This window comes from Chiloscyllium plagiosum, unplaced genomic scaffold (genome assembly GCF_037043375.1).
Source record: "Chiloscyllium plagiosum isolate Xiang-an unplaced genomic scaffold, Cpla_swu_hap1 HiC_scaffold_5, whole genome shotgun sequence".
Classification (NCBI taxonomy): Eukaryota; Metazoa; Chordata; class Chondrichthyes; order Orectolobiformes; family Hemiscylliidae; genus Chiloscyllium; species Chiloscyllium plagiosum.
In genome coordinates this window covers 276483-300468 of record NW_028270143.1, presented here as the reverse complement: position 1 = coordinate 300468, position 23986 = coordinate 276483, and the positions used below count along the sequence as shown (strand labels likewise).

The window sequence follows — 23986 nt, the reverse complement described above, 5'->3', positions numbered from 1 at the left end:
AGTGTCTCTATACCTAGAGAGAGACCTGGGTTCAAGTTCCACCTGCTCTAGAGGGACATAATATCTTTGAACAAGTTCATTACAAAAATAGATTAAATGAAGAAACCGGAGGACTTCCTGCAGATATACCCTGTGGTTGAGCTGAATGATCTCCAACAACCATGATCAGCTTCCTTTATACTAGACATGATGCTAGTCAACAGAGAGTTTTCACCTCGATTCCCTTTTACTCATTTTGCTAGGTTCCTTGAAGTCATAGTTGGTCACTTACTGCCTTGATATTGAATGCAATCACTCTCACCTCATCCCTCGTGTTCAACTCTTTTATCCATATTTCAACCATAGCTGTAATGAAGCCAGAGCTGAATAGTTCTGTCAGAACACAAACTGAGCTTCATTCAGCAGGTTATTGTTGCGTTTGCTTTATAGAATATAATAGAATAGAATAGCCTTTATTGTGACATATACTCAGTGACTACAGTGAAAACCAATACAGTCACCAATTACAGTACCAACGTAGATGCAAAAGAACTTCGACGCAGCTTCTTTTGTTGGATTTTAGACAATATAGAAATAAATTGTCCAGCATTACAGAAAAAAGTTCAGTACAGCAGACCATGTTGGCATTCAGCTTCTAGTCTGCACTGGGCCATGGCTCCACTCCACATGGGTGACACGCCACACTGGAAGGCCACTGTGGGACACTGGGAGGTAACGACACCATGTTGGGAGGCTCCATGGGAGGAGGCCACTGCAGGAGGCCAAAAGGTCACCACATCGGGAGGTCACCATACCGTGCAGGAAGCCCATTCGGGAGGAGGTGGCAATGCCACACCGGGAGGTCTACATGGCAATGCCAGTAGGACACTGCGGGAGGCTGGGAGGTTGCTATGCCAAGCTGGGATGCAGAAGGCTGCAGTGCTAGGCTGGGATGATGCTAATGGGAGGCCGCTGTGCCAGGGTGGGAAGATGCTATGGGAGGCCGCTGTGCCAGGTCAGGCTGGGATGATGCTATGGGAGGCTGCTGCGCCAGGTCAGGATGATGCTATGGGAGGCCGCTGCGCTAGGTCGGGATGATGCTATGGGAGGCCACTTCGCCAGGCTGGGATGATGCTACGGGAGGCTCCTGTGTCAGACTCGGATGATGATATGGGAGGCCACTGCCCCAGGCTGGAATGATGCTATTGGAAGTCGCTGCGCCAGGCTGGGATGCTGCTATGGGAGGCCACTGCGCCAGGCTGGGATGCTGCTATGGGAGGCCACTGCGCCAGGCTGGGATGATGCTATGGGAGGCCACTGCGCCAGGCTGGGATGACGCTATGGGAGGCTGCTGTGCCAGGTCAGGATGATGCTATGGGAGGCCGCTGCGCCAGGTCAGGATGATGCTATGGGAGGCCGCTGCACCAGGCTGGGATAATGCTATGGGAGGCCGCTGTGCCAGGTCAGGCTGGGATAATGCTATGGGAGGCTGCTATGCCAGGTCAGGATGATGCTATGGGAGGCCGCTGCGCTAGGTCAGGATGATGCTATGGGAGGCCGCTGTATCAGGCTGGGATAATGCTATGGGAGGCCGCTGTGCCAGGTCAGGCTGGGATGATGCTATGGGAGGCCGCTGCGCTAGGTCGGCATGATGCTATGGGATGCTGCTGTGCAAGATCTGGGTGATGCTATGGGAGGCTGCAGCACCATGCTGGGATGATGCTATGGGAGGCTGCTGTGCCAGGCTGGGATGATGCTATGGGAGGCCGCTGAGCCAGGCTGGGATGATGTTATTGGAGACTGCTGAACCAGGCTGGGATGATGCCATGGGAGGCCACTGCGCCAGGCTGGGATGATGCTATGGGATGCTGCTGTGCAAGATCTGGGTGATGCTATGGGAGGCTGCTGCGCCATGCTGGGATGATGCTATTGGAGGCTGCTGCACCAGACTGGGATGATGCTATGGGAGGCTGCTGTGCCAGGCTGGGATGATGCTATGGGAGGCTGCTGTGCCAGGCTGGGATGATGCTATGGGAGGCTGCTGCGCCATGCTGGGATGATGCTATTGGAGGCTGCTGCACCAGGCTGGGATGATGCTATAGGAGACCGCTACACCAGGCTGGGATGACGCTATTGGAGGCCGCTGAGCCTGGCTGGGTGATGTTATTGGAGGCTGCTGAACCAGGCTGGGATGATGCCATGGGAGGCCACTGCGCCAGGCTGGGATGATGCTGTGGGAGGCTGCTGTGCCAGGCTGGGAAATTGCTATGGGAGGCTGCTGCGCCATGCTGGGATGATGCTATTGGAGGCTGCTGAGCCAGGCTGGGATGACGTTATTGGAGGCTGCTGAGCCAGGCTGTGATGATGCTATGGGAGGCTGCTGCGCCATGCTGGGATGATGCTATTGGAGGCTGCTGCACCAAGCTGGGATGATGCTATAGGAGACGGCTGCACCAGGCTAGGATGACGCTATTGGAGGCCGCTGAGCCTGGCTGGGATGATGCTATGGGAGTCCGCTGTGCCAGGCTGGGATGATGCTATGGGAGGCTGCTGCGCCAAGCTGGGATGACGCGATAGAAGGTTGCAGCGCCAGGCTGGGATTGTGTTATGGGACACTCCTGTGACAGGCTGGGATGATGCAACGGGTGACTCCTGTGCTAGGCTGGGATGATGCTATGGGAGGCTGCAGCGCCATGCTGGGATGTTGCTATGGGAGGCCGCTACGCCAGGCTGGGATGCTTCTGTGGGAGGCTGCCACATCAGGCTGGGATGATGCTATGGGAGGCTGCTGCGCCAGGCTGGGATAATGCTATCGGAGGCTGCTACGTCAAATCTGGATGATGCTATGGGAGGCCACTGCACCAGGCTGTGATGACGCTATTTGAGGCTGCTGTGCCAGGCTGGGATGATGCTATGGGAGGCTGCTATGTCAAATCTGGATGATGGTATGGGAGGCTGCAGCGCCAGGCTGGAATGATTCTATGGGAGGCTGCTATGTCAAATCTGGATGATGCTATTGGAGGCTGCTGTGCCAGGCTGGGATGATGCTATGGGAGGCTGCTGCGTCAGGCTGGGATGATATTATGGGAGGCCACTGCGCCAGGCGGGGATGGTGCTATGGGAGGCTGCAGCGCCAAACTGGGATGATGTTATGGGAGACTCCTGTGCCAGACTGGGATGATGCTATGGGAAGCCAGTGCGTCAGGCTATGAGAGGCTGCTGCGCCAGATCTGGGTAATGCTACGGAAGGCTGCTACGCCAGATCTGGATGATGCTATGGGAGGCTGCAGCGCCAGGCTGGAGTGATGCTATGGGAGGCCACTGTGCCAGGCTGAGATGATGCTATAGGAGGCTGCTGTGCCAGGCTGGGATGATTCTATGGGAGGCAGCTTCGTCAGATCTGGATAATGCTATGGGAGGCTGCTGCGCCAGCCTGGGATGGTGTTATGGGAGACTCCTGTGCCAAGCTGAGATGATCCTATGGGAAGCCAGTGCGTCAGGCTGGGATGATGCTATGAGAGGCTGCAGCACCAGGCTGGGATGATGCTATGGGTGACTCCTGTGCCAGGCTGGGATGATGCTATGGAAGTCTGGATTAGTAGTGTTGGAAGAGCACAGCAGTTCAGGCAGCATCCGAGGAGCAGTAAAATCGACATTTCGGGCAAAAGCCCTTCATCAGGAATAAAGGCAGAGAGCCTGAAGCGTGGAGAGATAAGCTAGAGGAGGGTGGGGGTGGGGAGAAAGTAGCATGGAGTACAATAGGTGAGTGGGGGAGGGGATGAAGCTGATAGGTCAGGGAGGTGGGTGGAGTGGATAGGTGGAAAAGAAGATAGGCAGGTAGGACAAGTCATGGGGACATTGTTGAGCTGGAAGTTTGGAACTAGGGTGAGGTGGGGGAAGGGGAAATGTTGAATAAAGAACGCCTCATCTTCCACCTCGGAACAATTCAACCCCAGGGCATCAATGTGGAATACTCACCTGCATGATGCTATGGGAAGCCACTGTGTCAGGCTGGGATGATCTATGGGAGGCTGCTCCGTCAGGCTGGGATGTTGCTATAGGAGGCCGCTACGTCAGTCTGGGATTGTGTTATGGGACACTCCTGTGCCATGCTGGGATGTTGCTATGGGAGGCTGCTGCGCCAGGCTGGGATGGTGCTATGGGAGGTTGCTATGTCAGGCTGGGATGATGCTATGGGAGGCCACTGCACCAGGCTGTGATGACGCTATGGGAGGCTGCTCCGTCAGGCTGGGATGGTGTGATGGGAGACTCCTGTGCCAGGCTGGGATGATGCTATGGGAAGCTAGTGCGTCAGGCGGGGATGATGCTATAGGCTCCTGCGTCAGGCTGGGATGATGCTATAGGAGGCTCCTGTGTCAGGCTGGGATGATGCTATGGGAGGCTCCTGTGTCAGGCTGGGATGACGCTATGGGAGGCCACTGCGCCAGGTCAGGATGATGCTAAGGAAGACCACCACATCAGGCTGGGGTGATGCGATGGGAGGCCGCAGCACCAGGCTGGAATGATGCTATGGGAGGCCACTGCTCCAGGCTGGGATGATGCTATGGGAGGCCACTGCGTCAGGCTGGGATGATGCGATGGGAGGCTGCAGCACCAGGCTGGGATGATGCTATGGGAGGCTACTGCGTCAGGCTGGGATGATGCTACGGGAGGCTCCTGTGTCAGACTAGGATGATGATATGGGAGGCCACTGCTCCAGGCTGGAATGATGCTATTGGAGGTCGCTGCGCCAGGCTGGGATGCTGCTATGGGAGGCCACTGCACTAGGTCAGGATGATGCTATTGGAGGTCGCTGCGCCAGGCTGGGATGATGCTATGGGAGGCTTCTGTGTCAGGCTGGGATGATGCGATGCGAGGCCACTGCCTCAGGCTGGGATGATGCGATGGGAGGCCACTGCCCCAGGCTGGAATGATGCTATTGGAGGTCGCTGCGTCCGGCTGGGATGCTGCTATGGGAGGCCACTGCGCCAGGCTGGGATGATGCTATGGGAGGCTGCTGTGTCAGGCTGGGATGATGCTATGGGAGGCCACTGCGTCAGGCCCGGATGATGCAATGGGAGTCTGCTGTGACAGGTCTGGATGTTTCTATGGGAGGACGCTGCTCCAGGCTGGGATGCTGCTATGGGAGGGCACTGCGTCAGACCGGGATGGTGCTGAGGGAGGCTGCTGCGCTAGGTCAGGATGATGCTATGGGAGGCTGCTGCACCAGGCTGGGATGGTGCTATGGGATGCTGCTGTTCCAGATCTGGGTGATGCTACGGGAGGTTGCAGTGCCATGCTGGGATGGTGTTATGGGAGGCCACTGCGCCAGGCTGGGATGATGCTATGGGAGGCTGCTGTGCCAGGCTGGGATGATGTTATTGGAGGCTGCTGAGCCAGGCTGGGATGATGCCATGGGAGGCCACTGCGCCAGGCTGGGATGATGCTATAGGAGGCTCCTGTGTCAGGCTGGGATGATGCTATGGGAGGGTCCGGTATCAGGCTGAAATGATACTATGGGGGTCCGCTGTGTCAGGCTGGGATGATGCAACGGGTGAGTCCAGTACCAGGCTGGAATGATGCTATGACAGGCTCCTGTGCCAGATCTGGATGATGCTATGAGACGCTGTTGTACCAGGCTGGGATGGTGCTATGACAGGCAGCTGAGCCAGGCTTGGAGGACACTATTGGAGGCTGCTGAGCCAGGCTGTGATGATGCTAAGGGAGGCTGCTGCGCCAGGCTGGCGTGATGCTATGGAAGGGTGCTGCACCAGGCCAGGATGCTGCTATGGGAGGCTGCCGCGCCGGCTAGGATGATGCTATTGGAGGTCACTGCACCAGGCTGGGATGATGCTATAGGAGGCCGCTGCACCAGGCTGGGATGTTGCTATAGGAGGCTGCTGCGCCAGATCTGGATGATGCTATGGGAGGCTGCTGCGCCAAGCTGGGATGATGCTATAGGAGGTTGCAGCGCCAGGCTGGGATTGTGTTATGGGACACTCTTGTGCCAGACTGGGATGATGCTATGGGAGGCTGCAGCGCCATGCTGGGATGTTGCTATGGGAGGCTGCTACGCCAGGCTTGGATGATGCTATGGGAGGCCACTGCACCAAGCTGTGATGACGCTATGGGAGGCTGCTGTGCCAGGCTGGGATGATGCTATGGAAGGCTGCTCCATCAGGCTGGGATGGTGTGATGGGAGACTCCTGTGCCAGGCTGGGATGATGCTAAGGAAGGCCACCACATCAGGCTGGGGTGATGCGATTGGAGGCCGCAGCACCAGGCTCGAATGATGCTATGGGAGGCCACTGCGCCAGGCTGGGATGATGCTATGAGAGGCCACTGCGCCAGGCTGGGATGATGCGATGGGAGGCTGCAGCACCAGGCTGGGATGATGCTATGGGAGGCTACTGCGCCAGGCTGGGATGATGCGATGGGAGGCTGCAGCACCAGGCTGGGATGATGCTATGGGAGGCTACTGCCCCAGGCTGGGATGATGCTATTAGAGGTCGCTGCGCCAGGCTGGGATGCTGCTATGGGAGGCCACTGCACTAGGTCAGGATGATGCTATTGGAGGTCGCTGCGCCAGGCTGGGAAGCTGCTATGGGAGGCCACTGCGCCAGGCTGGGATGATGCGATGGGAGGCCACTGCCCCAGGTTGGAATGATGCTATTGGAGGTCGCTGCGCCAGGCTGGGATGCTGCTATGGGAGGCCACTGCGCCAGGCTGGGATGATGCTATGGGAGGCTGCTGTGTCTGGCTGGGATGATGCTATGGGAGGCCACTGCGTCAGGCCCGGATGATGCAATGGGAGTCTGCTGTGACAGGTCTGGATGTTTCTATGGGAGGACGCTGCTCCAGGCTGGGATGCTGCTATGGGAGGACACTGCGTCAGACCGGGATGGTGCTGAGGGAGGCTGCTGCGCCAGGCTGGGATGATGCTATGGGATGCTGCTGTTCCAGATCTGGGTGATGCTACGGGAGGTTGCAGCGCCATGCTGGGATGGTGTTATGGGAGGCCACTGCGCCCGGCTGGGATGATGCTATGGGAGGCTGCTGTGCCAGGCTGGGATGATGCTATGGGAGGCCGCTGAGCCAGGCTAGGATGATGTTATTGGAGGCTGCTGAGCCAGGCTGAAATGATACTATGGGAGTCCGCAGTGTCAGGCTGGGATGATGCAACGGGTGAGTCCAGTACCAGGCTGGAATGATGCTATGACAGGCTCCTGTGCCAGATCTGGATGATGCTATGAGACGCTGTTGTACCAGGCTGGGATGATGCTATGTCAGGCAGCTGAGCCAGGCTTGGAGGACGCTATTGGAGGCTGCTGAGCCAGGCTGTGATGATGCTATGGGAGGCTGCTGCGCCAGGCTGGCGTGATGCTATGGAAGGGCGCTGCACCAGGCCAGGATGCCGCAATGGGAGACTGCCGCGCCGGCTAGGATGATGCTATAGGAGGCCACTGCACCAGGCTGGGATGATGCTATAGGAGGCCGCTGCACCAGGCTGTGATGTTGCTATAGGAGGCTGCTGCGCCAGATCTGGATGATGCTATGGGAGGCTGCTGCGCCAAGCTGGGATGATGCTATAGGAGGTTGCAGCGCCAGGCTGGGATTGTGTTATGGGACACTCCTGTGCCAGACTGGGATGATGCTATGGGAGGCTGCAGCGCCATGCTGGGATGTTGCTATGGGAGGCTGCTGCGCCAGGCTGGGATGGTGCTATGGGAGGTTGCTATGCCAGGCTGGGATGATGCTATGGGAGGCCACTGCACCAAGCTGTGATGACGCTATGGGAGGCTGCTGTGCCAGGCTGGGATGTTGCTATGGGAGGCTGCTGCGCCAGGCTGGGATGGTGCTATGGGAGGCCACTGCACCAAGCTGTGATGATGCTATGCAAGGCTGCTCCGTCAGGCTGGGATGGTGTGATGAGAGACTCCTGTGCCAGGCTGGGATGATGCTATGGGAAGCCAGTGCATCAGGCGGGGATGATGCTATAGGAGGCTCCTGTGTCAGGCTGGGATGATGCTATGGGAGGCCACTGCGTCAGGCTGGGATGATGCTATAGGAGGCTCCTGTGTCAGACTGGGATGATACTATGGGAGGCCGCTGTGTCAGGCTGGGATGATGCTATGGGAGGCCGCTGGGCCATGCTGAGATGATACTATGTGAGGCTGCTGCACCAGGCTGGGATGATGCAACGGGTGAGTTCAGTGCCAGGCTGGAATGATGCTATGAGAGGCTCCTGTGCCAGATCTGGATGATGCTATGAAACGCTGCTGTACAAGGCTGGGATGATGCTATGACAGGCAGCTGTGCCAGGCAGGGATGATGCTATGGGAGGCCGCTGCACCAGGTTGGGTGATGCTATGGGAGGTGGCTGCGCCAGGCTGGGATGATGGTCTAGGAGGCCGCTGCACCAGGCTGGGATAATGCTATGGGAGGTCGCTGTGTCAGGCTGGGATAATGGGAGGCCACTGCACCAGGCTGTGATGACGCTATGGGAGGCTGCTGTGCCAGGCTGGGATGATGCTATAGGAGGCCTCTGCGTGAGGCTGGGATGATGCTATCGGAGGTTGCTGCGCCAGGCTGGGTTGATGCTATTGGAGGCTCCTATGTCAGGCTGGGATGATGCTATGGGATGGCGCTGTGTCAGGCAGGGATCTCGCGTATAGGAGGCTCCTGTGTAGGCTGGGATGATGCTGTGGGATGCCGATGTGACAGGCTGGTATGATGCTATAGGAGGCCGCTAAGTCAGGCTGGGAGAATGCTATGGGAGGCCGCTGTGTCAGGCTGGGATGATGCTATGAGAGGCTGCTGCGCCAGGCTTGGAGGACGCTATTGGAGGCTGCTGAGCCAGGCTGTGATGATGCTATGGGAGGCTGCTGCGCCAAGCTGGGATGATGCTATAGGAGGTTGCAGCGCCAGGCTGGGATTGTGTTATGGGACACTCCTGTGCCAGACTGGGATGATGCTATAGGAGGCTGCTGCGCCAGGCTGGGATGGTGCCATGGGAGGTTGCTATGCCAGGCTGGGATGATGCTATGGGAGGCCACTGCACCAAGCTGTGATGACGCTATGGGAGGCTGCTGTGCCAGGCTGGGATGTTGCTATGGGAGGCTGCTGCGCCAGGCTGGGATGGTGCTATGGGAGGTTGCTATGCCAGGCTGGGATGATGCTATGGAAGGCCACTGCACCAAGCTGTGATGATGCTATGGAAGGCTGGTCCGTCAGGCTGAGATGGTGTGATGGGAGACTCCTGTGCCAGGCTGGGATGATGCTATGGGAAGCCAGTGCATCAGGCGGGGATGATGCTATAGGAGGCTCCTGTGTCAGGCTGGGATGATGCTATGGGAGGCCACTGCGTCAGGCTGGGATGATGCTATAGGAGACTCCTGTGTCAGACTGGGATGATGCTATAGGAGGCCGCTAAGTCAGGCTGGGAGAATGCTATGGGAGGCTGCTGTGTCAGGCTGGGATGATGCTATGGGAGGCCTCTACGCCGGATCTGGATAATACTGCTGGAGGCTGCTGCGCAATGCTGGGATGGTGCTATGGTAGGCTGCAGCGCCAGGCTGGGATGATGCTATGGGAGGTAAATGTGCCAGGCTGGGATGATGCTATGGGAGGCTGCTGCGTCAGGCTGGAATGATGCTATGGGAGGTAAATGTGCCAGCTTTGGATGATGCTATGGGATGCCACTGCGCCAGGCTGGGATGATGCTACGGGAAGCCATTGCGCCAGGTCTGGATGATGCTATGGGAAGCCGCTGCGTCAGGCTGGGATAATGCTATGGGAGACCGCTGTGCCAGGCTGGGATGATGCTATGGGAGGCCGCTGTGCCAGGCTGGGAAGATGCTACGGGAAGCCATTGTGCCAGGTCTGGATGATGCTATGGGAGGCCGCTGCGTCAGGTTTGGATAATGCTATGGGAGGTCGCTGTGTCAGGCTGGGATAATGGGAGGCCACTGTACTAGGCTGTGATGACGCTATGGGAGGCTGCTGTGCCAGGCTGGGATGATGCTATGGAAGGCTGCTACGTCAGGCTGGAATGATGCTATCGGAGGCCGCTGCGTGAGGCTGGGTTGATGCTATAGGAGGCTCCTGTGTCAGGCTGGGATGATGCTATGGGAGGCCGCTGTGTCAGGCTGGGATGATGCTATGGGAGGTCCCTGTGTCAGGCTGGGATAAGCTATGGGAGGTTGCTGTGTCTGACTGGGATAATGCTATGGGAGGCCGCTGCGTCAGGCTGGGATGACGCTATTGGAGGCTCCTGTGTCAGGCTGGGATGATGCTATGGGATGGCGCTGTGTCAGGCTGGGATGACGCTTATAGGAGGCTCCTGTGTAGGCTGGGATGATGCTGTGGGATGCCGATGTGACAGGCTGGTATGATGCTATAGGAGGCCGCTGTGTCAGGCTGGGAGAATGCTATGGGAGGCCGCTGTGTCAGGCTGGGATGATGCTATGGGAGGCCCCTGCACCAGGCTGGGATGATGCTATGGGAGGCCTCTACGCCAGATGTGGATGATGCTATGGAAAACCGCTACGCCAGATCTGGATAATGCTACTGGAGGCTGCTGCGCAATGCTGGGATGGTGCTATGGGAGGCTGCAGCGCCAGGCTGGGATGATGTTATGGGAGACCCATGTGCCAGGCTGGGATGATGCTATGGGAGGCTGCTGCGTCAGGCTGGAATGATGCTATGGGAGGCAAATGTGCCAGCTCTGGATGATGCTATGGGAGGCCACTGCGTCAGGCTGGGATGATGCTACGGGAAGCCATTGCGCTAGGTCTGGATGATGCTATGGGATGCCGCTGCGTCAGGTTGGGATAATGCTATGGGAGACCGCTGTGCCAGGCTGGGATGATGCTATGGGAGGCTGCAGCATCAGGCTGGGATGATGCTATGGGAGGCTACTGTGTCAGGCTGGGATGATGCTATGGGAGGCTACTGTGTCAGGCTGGGATGATGCTATGGGAGACCGCAATATCAGGCTGGGATGATGTTATGTGAGGCCGCTGCGCCAGGCTTTGGTGACGCTATTGGAGGCCGCTGCGCCAGGCTGGGATGAAGCTATAGGAGGCTGCTACACCAGCCTGGGATGATACTATGGGAGGCCCCTGCACCAGGCTGTGGTGACGCTATTGGAGGCCGCTGCGCCAGGCTGGGATGACCCTAATGGAGGCCGCTGAGCCAGGCTGGGATGATGCTATTGGAGGCCGCTGAGCCAGGCTGGGATGATGCTATGAGAGGCTGCTGTACCAGGCTGGGATGATGCTATGGGAGGCCGATGAGCCAGGCTGGGAGGACGTTATTGGAGGCTGCAGCGCCAGGTTGGGATGATGCTATGGGAGGCTGCTGCGCCAGGCTGGCGTGATGCTATGGGAGGGCGCTGCACCAGGCCAGGATGCCGCTTTGGGAGGCTGCCGCGCCGCCTAGGATGATGCTATTGGAGGCCGCTGCACCAGGCTGGGATGATGCTGTAGGAGGCCGCTGCGCCAGATCTGGATGATGCTATGGGAGGCTGCTGCACCAAGCTGTGATGATGCTATAGGAGGTTGCAGCACCAGGCTGGGATTGTGTTATGGGACTCTCCTGTGCCAGACTGGGATGATGCTATAGGAGGCTGCTGTACCAGGCTGGGATGATGCTATGGGAGGCTGCAGCGCCATGCTGGGATGTTGCTATAGGAGGCCACTGTGTCAGGTGGGGATGAGCCAGGCTTGGAGGACGCTATTGGAGGCTGCTGAGCCAGGCTGTGATGATGCTATGGGAGGCTGCTGCGCCAGGCTGGCGTGATGCTATGGAAGGGCGCTGCACCAGGCCAGGATGCTGCTATGGGAGGCTGCCGGCTAGGATGATGCTATTGGAGGCCACTGCACCAGGCTGGGATGATGCTATAGGAGGCCGCTGCACCAGGCTGTGATGTTGCTATAGGAGGCTGCTGCGCCAGATCTGGATGATGCTATGGGAGGCTGCTGCGCCAAGCTGGGATGATGCTATAGGAGGTTGCAGCGCCAGGCTGGGATTGTGTTATGGGACACTCCTGTGCCAGACTGGGATGATGCTATGGGAGGCTGCAGCGCCATGCTGGGATGTTGCTATGGGAGGCTGCTGCGCCAGGCTGGGATGGTGCTATGGGAGGTTGCTATGCCAGGCTGGGATGATGCTATGGGAGGCCACTGCACCAAGCTGTGATGACGCTATGGGAGGCTGCTGTGCCAGGCTGGGATGTTGCTATGGGAGGCTGCTGCGCCAGGCTGGGATGGTGCTATGGGAGGCTGCTGCGCCAGGCTGGGATGGTGCTATGGGAGGTTGCTATGCCAGGCTGGGATGATGCTATGGGAGGCCACTGCACCAAGCTGTGATGATGCTCTGCAAGGCTGCTCCGTCAGGCTGGGTTGGTGTGATGAGAGACTCCTGTGCCAGGCTGGGATGATGCTATGGGAAGCCAGTGCATCAGGTGGGGATGATGCTATATGAGGCTCCTGTGTCAGGCTGGGATGATGCTGTGGGATGCCGATGTGACAGGCTGGTATGATGCTATAGGAGGCCGCTAAGTCAGGCTGGGATGATGCTATGAGAGGCTGCTGCGCCAGGCTTGGAGGACGCTATTGGAGGCTGCTGAGCCAGGCTGTGATGATGCTATGGGAGGCTGCTGCGCCAAGCTGGGATGATGCTATAGGAGGTTGCAGCGCCAGGCTGGGATTGTGTTATGGGACACTCCTGTGCCAGACTGGGATGATGCTATAGGAGGCTGCAGCACCATGCTGGGATGTTGCTATGGGAGGCTGCTGCGCCAGGCTGGGATGGGCCATGGGAGGTTGCTATGCCAGGCTGGGATGATGCTATGGGAGGCCACTGCACCAAGCTGTGATGACGCTATGGGAGGCTGCTGTGCCAGGCTGGGATGTTGCTATGGGAGGCTGCTGCGCCAGGCTGGGATGGTGCTATGGGAGGCTGCTGCGCCAGGCTGGGATGGTGCTACGGGAGGTTGCTATGCCAGGCTGGGATGATGCTATGGAAGGCCACTGCACCAAGCTGTGATGATGCTATGGAAGGCTGCTCCGTCAGGCTGAGATGGTGTGATGGGAGACACCTGTGCCAGGCTGGGATGATGCTATGGGAAGCCAGTGCATCAGGCGGGGATGATGCTATAGGAGGCTCCTGTGTCAGGCTGGGATGATGCTATGGGAGGCCACTGCGTCAGGCTGGGATGATGCTATAGGAGGCTCCTGTGTCAGACTGGGATGATGCTATGGGAGGCTCCTGTGTCAGGCTGAGATGATACTATGGGAGGCCGCTGTGTCAGGCTGGGATGATGCTCTGGGAGGCCGCAGGGCCATGCTGAGATGATACTATGCGAGGCTGCTGCACCAGGCTGGGATGATGCAACGGGTGAGTTCAGTGCCAGGCTGGAATGATGCTATGAGAGGCTCCTGTGCCAGATCTGGATGATGCTATGAAACGCTGCTGTACAAGGCTGGGATGATGCTATGACAGGCAGCTGTGCCAGGCAGGGATGATGCTATGGGAGGCCGCTGCACCAGGTTGGGTGATGCTATGGGAGGTGGCTGCGCCAGGCTGGGATGATGGTCTAGGAGGCCGCTGCACCAGGCTGGGATAATGCTATGGGAGGTCGCTGTGTCAGGCTGGGATAATGGGAGGCCACTACACCAGGCTGTGATGACGCTATGGGAGGCTGCTGTGCCAGGCTGGGATGATGCTATTGGAGGCTCCTATGTCAGGCTGGGATGATGCTATGGGATGGCGCTGTGTCAGGCTGGGATCTCGCGTATAGGAGGCTCCTGTGTAGGCTGGGATGATGCTGTGGGATGCCGATGTGACAGGCTGGTATGATGCTATAGGAGGCCGCTAAGTCAGGCTGGGAGAATGCTATGGGAGGTCGCTGTGTCCGGCTGGGATAATGGGAGGCCACTGTACTAGGCTGTGATGACGCTATGGGAGGCTGCTGTGCCAGGCTGGGATGATGCTATGGAAGGCTGCTACGTCAGGCTGGAATGATGCTATCGGAGGCCGCTGCGTGAGGCTGGGTTGATGCTATAGGAGGCTCCTGTGTCAGGCTGGGATGATGCTATGGGAGGCCGCTGTGTCAGGCTGGGATGATGCTATGGGAGGTCGCTGTGTCAGGCTGGGATAAGCTATGGGAGGTTGCTGTGTCTGACTGGGATAATGCTATGGGAGGCCGCTGCGTCAGGCTGGGATGACGCTATTGGAGGCTCCTGTGTCAGGCTGGGATGATGCTATGGGATGGCGCTGTGTCAGGCTGGGATGACGCTTATAGGAGGCTCCTGTGTAGGCTGGGATGATGCTGTGGGATGCCGATATGACAGGCTGGTATGATGCTATAGGAGGCCGCTGTGTCAGGCTGGGATGATGCTATGGGAGGCCCCTGCACCAGGCTGGGATGATGCTATGGGAGGCCTCTACGCCGGATGTGGATGATGCTATGGAAAGCCGCTACGCCAGATCTGGATAATGCTACTGGAGGCTGCTGCGCAATGCTGGGATGGTGCTATGGGAGGCTGCAGCACCAGGCTGGGATGATGTTATGGGAGACCCATGTGCCAGGCTGGGATGATGCTATGGGAGGCTGCTGCGTCAGGCTGGAATGATGCTATGGGAGGCAAATGTGCCAGCTCTGGATGATGCTATGGGAGGCCACTGCGTCAGGCTGGGATGATGCTACGGGAAGCCATTGCGCTAGGTCTGGATGATGCTATGGGATGCCGCTGCGTCAGGTTGGGATAATGCTATGGGAGACCGCTGTGCCAGGCTGGGATGATGCTATGGGAGGCTGCAGGATCAGGCTGGGATGATGCTAAGGGAGGCCACTGCATCAGGCTGGGATGATGCTATGGGAGGCTATTGTGTCAGGCTGGGATGATGCTATGGGAGACCGCAACATCAGGCTGGGATGATGTTATGTGAGGCCGCTGCGCCAGGCTGTGGTGACGCTATTGGAGGCCATTTGCGCCAGGCTAGGATGATGCTATAGGAGGCTGCTACACCAGCCTGGGATGATACTATGGGAGGCCCCTGCACCAGGCTGTGGTGACGCTATTGGAGGCCGCTGCGCCAGGCTGGGATGACGCTAATGGAGGCCGCTGAGCCAGGCTGGGATGATGCTATTGGAGGCTGCTGAGCCAGGCTGGGATGATGCTATGGGAGGCCGATGAGCCAGGCTGGGAGGACGCTATTGGGGGCTGCAGCGCCAGGTTGGGATGATGCTATGGGAGGCTGCTGCGCCAGGCTGGCGTGATGCTATGGGAGGGCGCTGCACCAGGCCAGGATGCCGCTATGGGAGGCTGCCGCGCCGCCTAGGATGATGCTATTGGAGGCCGCTGCACCAGGCTGGGATGATGCTGTAGGAGGCCGCTGCGCCAGATCTGGATGATGCTATGGGAGGCTGCTGCACCAAGCTGTGATGATGCTATAGGAGGTTGCAGCACCAGGCTGGGATTGTGTTATGGGACTCTCCTGTGCCAGACTGGGATGATGCTATAGGAGGCTGCTGTACCAGGCTGGGATGATGCTATGGGAAGGTGCAGCGCCATGTTGGGATGTTGCTATAGGAGGCCACTGTGTCAGGTGGGGATGATATTATAGGAGGCTCCTGTGTCAGGCTGGGATGATGCTATGGGAGGTTCCTGTTTCAGGCTGGGATGATGCTATGGGAGGTCGCTGTGTCAGACTGGGATGATGCTATGGGAGGCCGCTGTGTCAGGCTGGGATAAGCTATGGGAGGTCGCTGTGTCAGACTGGGATGATGCTATGGGAGGTCGCTGTGTCAGGCTGGGATGATGCTATGGGAGGCCGCTGTGTCAGACTGGGATAATGATATGGGAGGCCGCTGCGTCAGGCTGGGATGATGCTATGGGAGGCTGCTGCGCCAGGCTGGGATGATGCTGTTGGAGGCTCCTGTGTCAGGCTGGAATGATGCTATGGGATGGCGCTGTGTCAGGCTGGGATGACGCTTATAGGAGGCTCCTGTGTAGGCTGGGATGATGCTGTGGGATGCCGATGTGACAGGCTGGTATGATGCTATAGGAGGCCGCTGTGTCAGGCTGGGAGAATGCTATGGGAGGCCGCTGTGTCAGGCTGAGATGATGCTATGGGAGGCCGCTGCATCAGGCTAGGATGATGCTATGGGAGGCCTCTACGCCGGATCTGGATGATGCTATGGAATGCCGCTACGCCAGATCTGGATAATGCTACTGGAGGCTGCTGTGCAATGCTGGGATGGTGCTATGGTAGGCTGCAGTGCCAGGCTGGGATGATGTTATGGGAGACCCCTGTGCCAGGCTGGGATGATGCTATGGGAGGCTGCTGCGTCAGGCTGGAATGATGCTATGGGAGGCAAATGTGCCAGCTCTGGATGATGCTATGGGAGGCCGCTGCACCAGGCTGGGATGATGCTACGGGAAGCCATTGCGCCAGGTCTGGATGATGCTATGGGAAGCCGCTGCGTCAGGCTGGGATAATGCTATGGGAGACCACTGTGCCAGGCTGGGATGATGCTATGGGAGGCCGCTGCGCCAGGCTGGGATGATGCTATGGGAGGCTGCAGCACCATGCTGGGATGTTGCTATGGGAGGCTGCTGCGCCAGGCTGGGATGGTGCTATGGGAGGTTGCTATGCCAGGCTGGGATGATGCTATGGGAGGCCACTGCACCAAGCTGTGATGACGCTATGGGAGGCTGCTGTGCCAGGCTGGGATGTTGCTATGGGAGGCTGCTGCGCCAGGCTGGGATGGTGCTATGGGAGGCTGCTGCGCCAGGCTGGGATGGTGCTATGGGAGGTTGCTATGCCAGGCTGGGATGATGCTATGGAAGGCCACTGCACCAAGCTGTGATGATGCTATGGAAGGCTGCTCCGTCAGGCTGGGATGGTGTGATGGGAGACTCCTGCGCCAGGCTGGGATGATGCTATGGGAAGCCAGTGCATCAGACGGGGATGATGCTATAGGAGGCTCCTGTGTCAGGCTGGGATGATTCTATGGGAGGCCACTGCGTCAGGCTGGGATGATGCTATAGGAGGCTCCTGTGTCAGACTGGGATGATGCTATGGGAGGCTCCTGTGTCAGGCTGAGATGATACTATGGGAGGCCGCTGTGTCAGGCTGGGATGATGCTCTGGGAGGCCGCAGGGCCATGCTGAGATGATACTATGCGAGGCTGCTGCACCAGGCTGGGATGATGCAACGGGTGAGTCCAGTGCCAGGCTGGAATGATGCTATGAGAGGCTCCTGTGCCAGATCTGGATGATGCTATGAAACGCTGCTGTACAAGGCTGGGATGATGCTATGACAGGCAGCTGTGCCAGGCAGGGATGATGCTATGGGAGGCCGCTGCGCCAGGTTGGGTGATGCTATGGGAGGTGGCTGCGCCAGGCTGGGATGATGGTCTAGGAGGCCGCTGCACCAGGCTGGGATAATGCTATGGGAGGTCGCTGTGTCAGGCTGGGATAATGGGAGGCCACTGCACCAGGCTGTGATGACGCTATGGGAGGCTGCTGTGCCAGGCTGGGATGATGCTATAGGAGGCCTCTGCGTGAGGCTGGGATGATGCTATCGGAGGTTGCTGCGCCAGGCTGGAATGATGCTATTGGAGGCTCCAATGTCAGGCTGGGATGATGCTATGGGATGGCGCTGTGTCAGGCAGGGATCTAGCGTATAGGAGGCTCCTGTGTAGGCTGGGATGATGCTGTGGGATGCCGATGTGACAGGCTGGTATGATGCTATAGGAGGCCGCTAAGTCAGGCTGGGAGAATGCTATGGGAGGCCGCTGTGTCAGGCTGGGATGATGCTATGAGAGGCCTCTACGCCGGATCTGGATGATGCTATGGAAAGCCGCTACGCCAGATCTGGATAATGCTACTGGAGGCTGCTGCGCAATGCTGGGATGGTGCTATGGTAGGCTGCAGCGCCAGGCTGGGATGATGCTATGGGAGGTAAATGTGCCAGGCTGGGATGATGCTATGGGAGGCTGCTGCGTCAGGCTGGAATGATGCTATGGGAGGTAAATGTGCCAGCTCTGGATGATGCTATGGGATGCCACTGCGCCAGGCTGGGATGATGCTACGGGAAGCCATTGCGCCAGGTCTGGAGGATGCTATGGGAAGCCGCTGCTTCAGGCTGGGATAATACTATGGGAGACCGCTGTGCCAGGCTGGGATGATGCTATGGGAGGCCGCTGTGCCAGGCTGGGATGATGCTACGGGAAGCCATTGTGCCAGGTCTGGATGATGTTATGGGAGGCCGCTGCGTCAGGTTTGGATAATGCTATGGGAGGTCGCTGTGTCAGGCTGGGATAATGGGAGGCCACTGTACTAGGCTGTGATGACGCTATGGGAGGCTGCTGTGCCAGGCTGGGATGATGCTATGGAAGGCTGCTACGTCAGACTGGAATGATGCTATCGGAGGCCGCTGCGTGAGGCTGGGTTGATGCTATAGGAGGCTCCTGTGTCAGGCTGGGATGATGCTATGGGAGGCCGCTGTGTCAGGCTGGGATGATGCTATGGGAGGTCCCTGTGTCAGGCTGGGATAAGCTATGGGAGGTTGATGTGTCTGACTGGGATAATGCTATGGGAGGCCGCTGCGTCAGGCTGGGATGACGCTATTGGAGGCTCCTGTGTCAGGCTGGGATGATGCTATGGGATGGCGCTGTGTCAGACTGGGATGACGCTTATAGGAGGCTCCTGTGTAGGCTGGGATGATGCTGTGGGATGCCGATGTGACAGGCTGGTATGATGCTATAGGAGGCTGCTGTGTCAGGCTGGGAGAATGCTATGGGAGGCCGCTGTGTCAGGCTGGGATGATGCTATGGGAGGCCGCTGCATCAGGCTGGGATGATGCTATGGGAGGCCTCTACGCCGGATGTGGATGATGCTATGGAAAGCCGCTACGCCAGATCTGGATAATGCTACTGGAGGCTGCTGCGCAATGCTGGGATGGTGCTATGGGAGGCTGCAGCGCCAGGCTGGGATGATGTTATGGGAGACCCATGTGCCAGGCTGGGATGATGCTATGGGAGGCTGCTGCGTCAGGCTGGAATGATGCTATGGGAGGCAAATGTGCCAGCTCTGGATGATGCTATGGGACGCCACTGCGTCAGGCTGGGATGATGCTACGGGAAGCCATTGCGCTAGGTCTGGATGATGCTATGGGATGCCGCTGCGTCAGGTTGGGATAATGCTATGGGAGACCGCTGTGCCAGGCTGGGATGATGCTATGGGAGGCTGCAGCATCAGGCTGGGATGATGCTATGGGAGGCCACTGCATCAGGCTGGGATGATGCTATGGGAGGCTACTGTGTCAGGCTGGGATGATGCTATGGGAGACCGCAACATCAGGCTGGGATGATGTTATGTGAGGCCGCTGCGCCAGGCTTTGGTGACGCTATTGGAGGCCGCTGCGCCAGGCTGGGATGATGCTATAGGAGGCTGCTACACCAGCCTGGGATGATACTATGGGAGGCCCCTGCACCAGGCTGTGGTGACGCTATTGGAGGCCGCTGCGCCAGGCTGGGATGACGCTAATGGAGGCCGCTGAGCCAGGCTGGGATGATGCTATTGGAGGCCGCTGAGCCAGGCTGGGATGATGCTATGAGAGGCTGCTGTACCAGGCTGGGATGATGCTATGAGAGGCTGCTGTACCCGGCTGGGATGATGCTATGAGAGGCCGCTGTACCAGGCTGGGATGATGCTATGGGAGGCCGATGAGCCAGGCTGGGAGGACGCTATTGGAGGCTGCAGCGCCAGGTTGGGATGATACTATGGGAGGCTGCTGCGCCAGGCTGGCATGATGCTATGGAAGGGCGCTGCACCAGGCCAGGATGCCGCTATGGGAGGCTGCCGCGCTGCCTAGGATGATGCTATTGGAGGCCGCTGCACCAGGCTGGGATGATGCTGTAGGAGGCCGCTGCGCCAGATCTGGATGATGCTATGGGAGGCTGCTGCACCAAGCTGTGATGATGCTATAGGAGGTTGCAGCACCAGGCTGGGATTGTGTTATGGGACTCTCCTGTGCCAGACTGGGATGATGCTATAGGAGGCTGCTGTACCAGGCTGGGATGATGCTATGGGAGGCTGCAGCGCCATGCTGGGATGTTGCTATAGGAGGCCACTGTGTCAGGTGGGGATGATACTATAGGAGGCTCCCGTGTCAGGCTGTGATGATGCTATGGGAGGCTCCTGTTTCAGGCTGGGATGATGCTATGGGAGGTCGCTGTGTCAGGCTGGGATAAGCTATGGGAGGTCGCTGTGTCAGACTGGGATGATGCTATGGGAGGCCGCTGTGTCAGGCTGGGATAAGCTATGGGAGGTCGCTGTGTCAGACTGGGATGATGCTATGGGAGGTCGCTGTGTCAGACTGGGATGATGCTATGGGAGGCCACTGTGTCAGACTGGGATAATGATATGGGAGGCCGCTGCGTCAGGCTGGGATGATGCTATGGGAGGCTGCTGCGCCAGGCTGGGATGATGCTGTTGGAGGCTCCTGTGTCAGGCTGGGATGATGCTATGGGATGGCGCTGTGTCAGGCTGGGATGACGCTTATAGGAGGCTCCTGTGTAGGCTGGGATGATGCTGTGGGATGCCGATGTGACAGGCTGGTATGATGCTATAGGAGGCCGCTGTGTCAGGCTGGGAGAATGCTATGGGAGGCCGCTGTGTCAGGCTGGGATGATGCTATGGGAGGCCGCTGCATCAGGCTAGGATGATGCTATGGGAGGCCTCTACGCCGGATCTGGATGATGCTATGGAATGCCGCTACGCCAGATCTGGATAATGCTACTGGAGGCTGCTGTGCAATGCTGGGATGGTGCTATGGTAGGCTGCAGTGCCAGGCTGGGATGATGTTATGGGAGACCCCTGTGCCAGGCTGGGATGATGCTATGGGAGGCTGCTGCGTCAGGCTGGAATGATGCTATGGGAGGCAAATGTGCCAGCTCTGCATGATGCTATGGGAGGCCGCTGCACCAGGCTGGGATGATGCTACGGGAAGCCATTGCGCCAGGTCTGGATGATGCTATGGGAAGCGCTGCGTCAGGCTGGGATAATGCTATGGGAGACCACTGTGCCAGGCTGGGATGATGCTATGGGAGGCCGCTGCGTCAGGCTGGGATGATGCTACAGGAAGCCATTGCGCCAGGTCTAGATGATGCTATGGGAAGACGCTGTGTCAGGTTTGGATAATGCTATGGGAGGTCGCTGTGTCAGGCTGGGATAATGGGAGGCCACTGCACTAGGCTATGATGACGCTATGGGAGGCTGCTGTGCCAGGCTGGGATGATGCTATGGAAGGCTGCTACGTCAGGCTGGAATGATGCTATAGGAGGCCGCTGCGTGAGGCTGGGATGATGCTATATGAGGCTGCTGTACCAGGCTGGGATGATGCTATGGGAGGCCACAGCACCAGGCTGGGATGATGCTATGGGAGGCCGCTGTGTTAGAACCGGCATATGGCGTACTGGCTTTTATTGGTAGAGGAATTGAGTTCCGGAGTCCTGAGGTCATGATGCAGTTGTATAAGACTCTGGGGCGGCCGCATCTGGAATATTGTGTGCAGTTTTGGTCGCCATACTATAGGAAGGATGTGGAGGCACTGGAACGGGTGCAGAGGAGGTTTACCAGGATGTTGCCTGGTATGGAAGGAAGATCGTATGAGGAAAGACTGAGACACTTGGGGCTGTTTTCATTAGAGAAAAGAAGGTTTAGGGGTGACTTGATTGAGGTGTACAAGATGATTAGGGGGTTAGATAGGGTTGACAGTGTGAACCTTTTCCCGCGTATGGAGTCGGGTATTACAAGGGGGTATAGCTTTAAATTAAGGGGCGGTAGATATAGGACTGAAGTTCTGGAGTTCAATGTAGCTAAATGTGAAGTGATTCACTTTGGTAAGAGTAACAAAAAGATTGGGTACTGGGCTAATGGTCGGATACTTGGTAGTGTGGATGAGCAGAGGGTTCTTCACTCAGCGAGTCGTAAGTTCATGGAATGCCCTGCCAGTAGCAGTGGTGGACTCTCCCTCTTTATGGGCATTTAAGCGGGCATTGGATAGGTATATGGAGGATAGTGGGTTAGTATAGGTTAGGTGGGCTTGGATCGGCGCAACATCGAGGGCCAAAGGGCCTGTACTGCGCTGTATTCTTCTATGTTCTATGTTCTATGTTGAGGGAGGCTGCTGTGCCAGGTCTGGATAATGCTATGGGAGGATGCTGCGCCAGGCTGGATTGATGCTATGGAAGGCTGCCGTGCTACGCTGGGATGATGCTATGGGAGTCTGCTGCGTCAGGCTGGGATGATGCTATGGGAGGACACTGCGCCAAGCTGGGATGATGCTATAGGAGGCTCCTGTGTCAGGCTGGGATGATGTTATGGGATGGCGCTGTGTCAGGCTGGGATGATGTTATAGGAGGCTCCTGTGTCAAGCTGGGATGATGCTTTCGGAGGCCGCTGTGTCAGGCTGTGATGATGCTATAGGAGGCTGCTGTGCCAGGCTGGGATGATGCTATGGGAAGCCAGTGCGTCAGGCTATGAGAGGCTGCTGCGCCAGATCTGGATGATGCTACGGGAGGCTGCTATGCCAGATCTGGATGATGCTATGGGAGGCTGCAGCGCCTGGCTGGGATGATGCTATGGGAGGCCACTGTGCCAGCCGAGATGATGCTTTAGGAAGCCGCTGCGCCAGGCTGGGATGATGCTATAGGAGGCTGCTGTACCAGGCTGAGATGATGCTATGGGAGGCCCCTGCACCAGGCTGTGGTGACGCTATTGGAGGCCGCTGCGCCAGGCTGGGATGACGCTAATGAAGGCCGCTGAGCCAGGCTGGGATGATGCTATTGGAGGCCGCTGAGCCAGGCTGGGATGATGCTATGAGAGGCTGCTGTGCCAGGCTGGGATGATGCAATGAGAGGCTGCTGTGCCAGGCTGGGATGATGCTATGGGAGGCCGATGAGCCAGGTTTGGAGGACGCTATTGGAGGCTGCTGTGCCAGGCTGGCGTGATGCTATGGGAGGGCGCTGCACCAGGCCAGGATGCCGCTATGGGAGGCTGCCGCGCCGCCTTGGATGATGCTATTGGAGGCCGCTGCACTAGGCTGGGATGATGCTGTAGGAGGCCGCTGCACCAAGCTGTGATGATGCTATAGGAGGTTGCAGCGCCAGGCTGGGATTGTGTTAGGGGACACTCCTGTGCCAGACTGGGATGATGCTATATGAGACTGCTGTACCAGGCTGGGATGATGCTATAGGAGGCTGCAGCGCCATGCTGGGATGTTGCTATGGGAGGCTGTTGCGCCAGGCTGAAAAGGTGCTATGGGAGGTTGCTATGCCAGGCTGGGATGATGCTATGGGAGGCTCCTGTTTCAGGCTGGGATGATGCTATGGAAGGCTCCTGTTTCAGGCTGGGATGATGCTATGGAAGGCTGCTCCGTCAGGCTGGGATGGTGTGATGGGAGACTCCTGTGCCATGCTGGGATGATGCTATCGGAAGCCAGTGCGTCAGGCTAGGGTGATGCTACCGGAGGCTGCAGAGCCAGATCTGGATGATGCTATAGGAGGCTGCAGGGCCAGGCTGGGATGATGCTATGGGTGACTCGTGTGCCATGCTGGGATGATGCTATGGGAGGCTGCTGTGCCAGGCTGGGATTATGCTATGGGAGGCCGCTGCGCCAGGCTGGGATTCGGCTATGGGAGGCCACTGCACCAGGCTGGGATGATGCAATGGGAGGCCGCTGCGCAGCCTGGGATAGTGTTATGGGAGACTTCTGTGCCAGGCTGGGATGATGCTATGGGAAGCCAGTGCGTCAGGCTGGGCTGATGCTATGAGAGGCTGCTACGCCAGATCTGGGTGATGCTATGGGAGGCTGCAGCACCAGGCTGGGATGATGCTATGGGTGACTCCTGTGCCAGGCTGGGATGATGCTATGGGAGTCTGGATTTGGGTGCTGGAAGAGCACAGCAGTTCAGGCAGCATCCAAGGAG

At 58.1% G+C, this 23986-nt stretch overlaps 1 protein-coding gene across 2 annotated transcripts in view; it reads left to right on the top strand.

Moving 5' to 3' along the window:
- The window catches only part of LOC148149855 (uncharacterized), a 338979-nt gene that overhangs the window by 208076 nt on the left and 106917 nt on the right, over positions 1-23986 (top strand). The gene's annotated exons all lie outside the window — the stretch shown is intronic.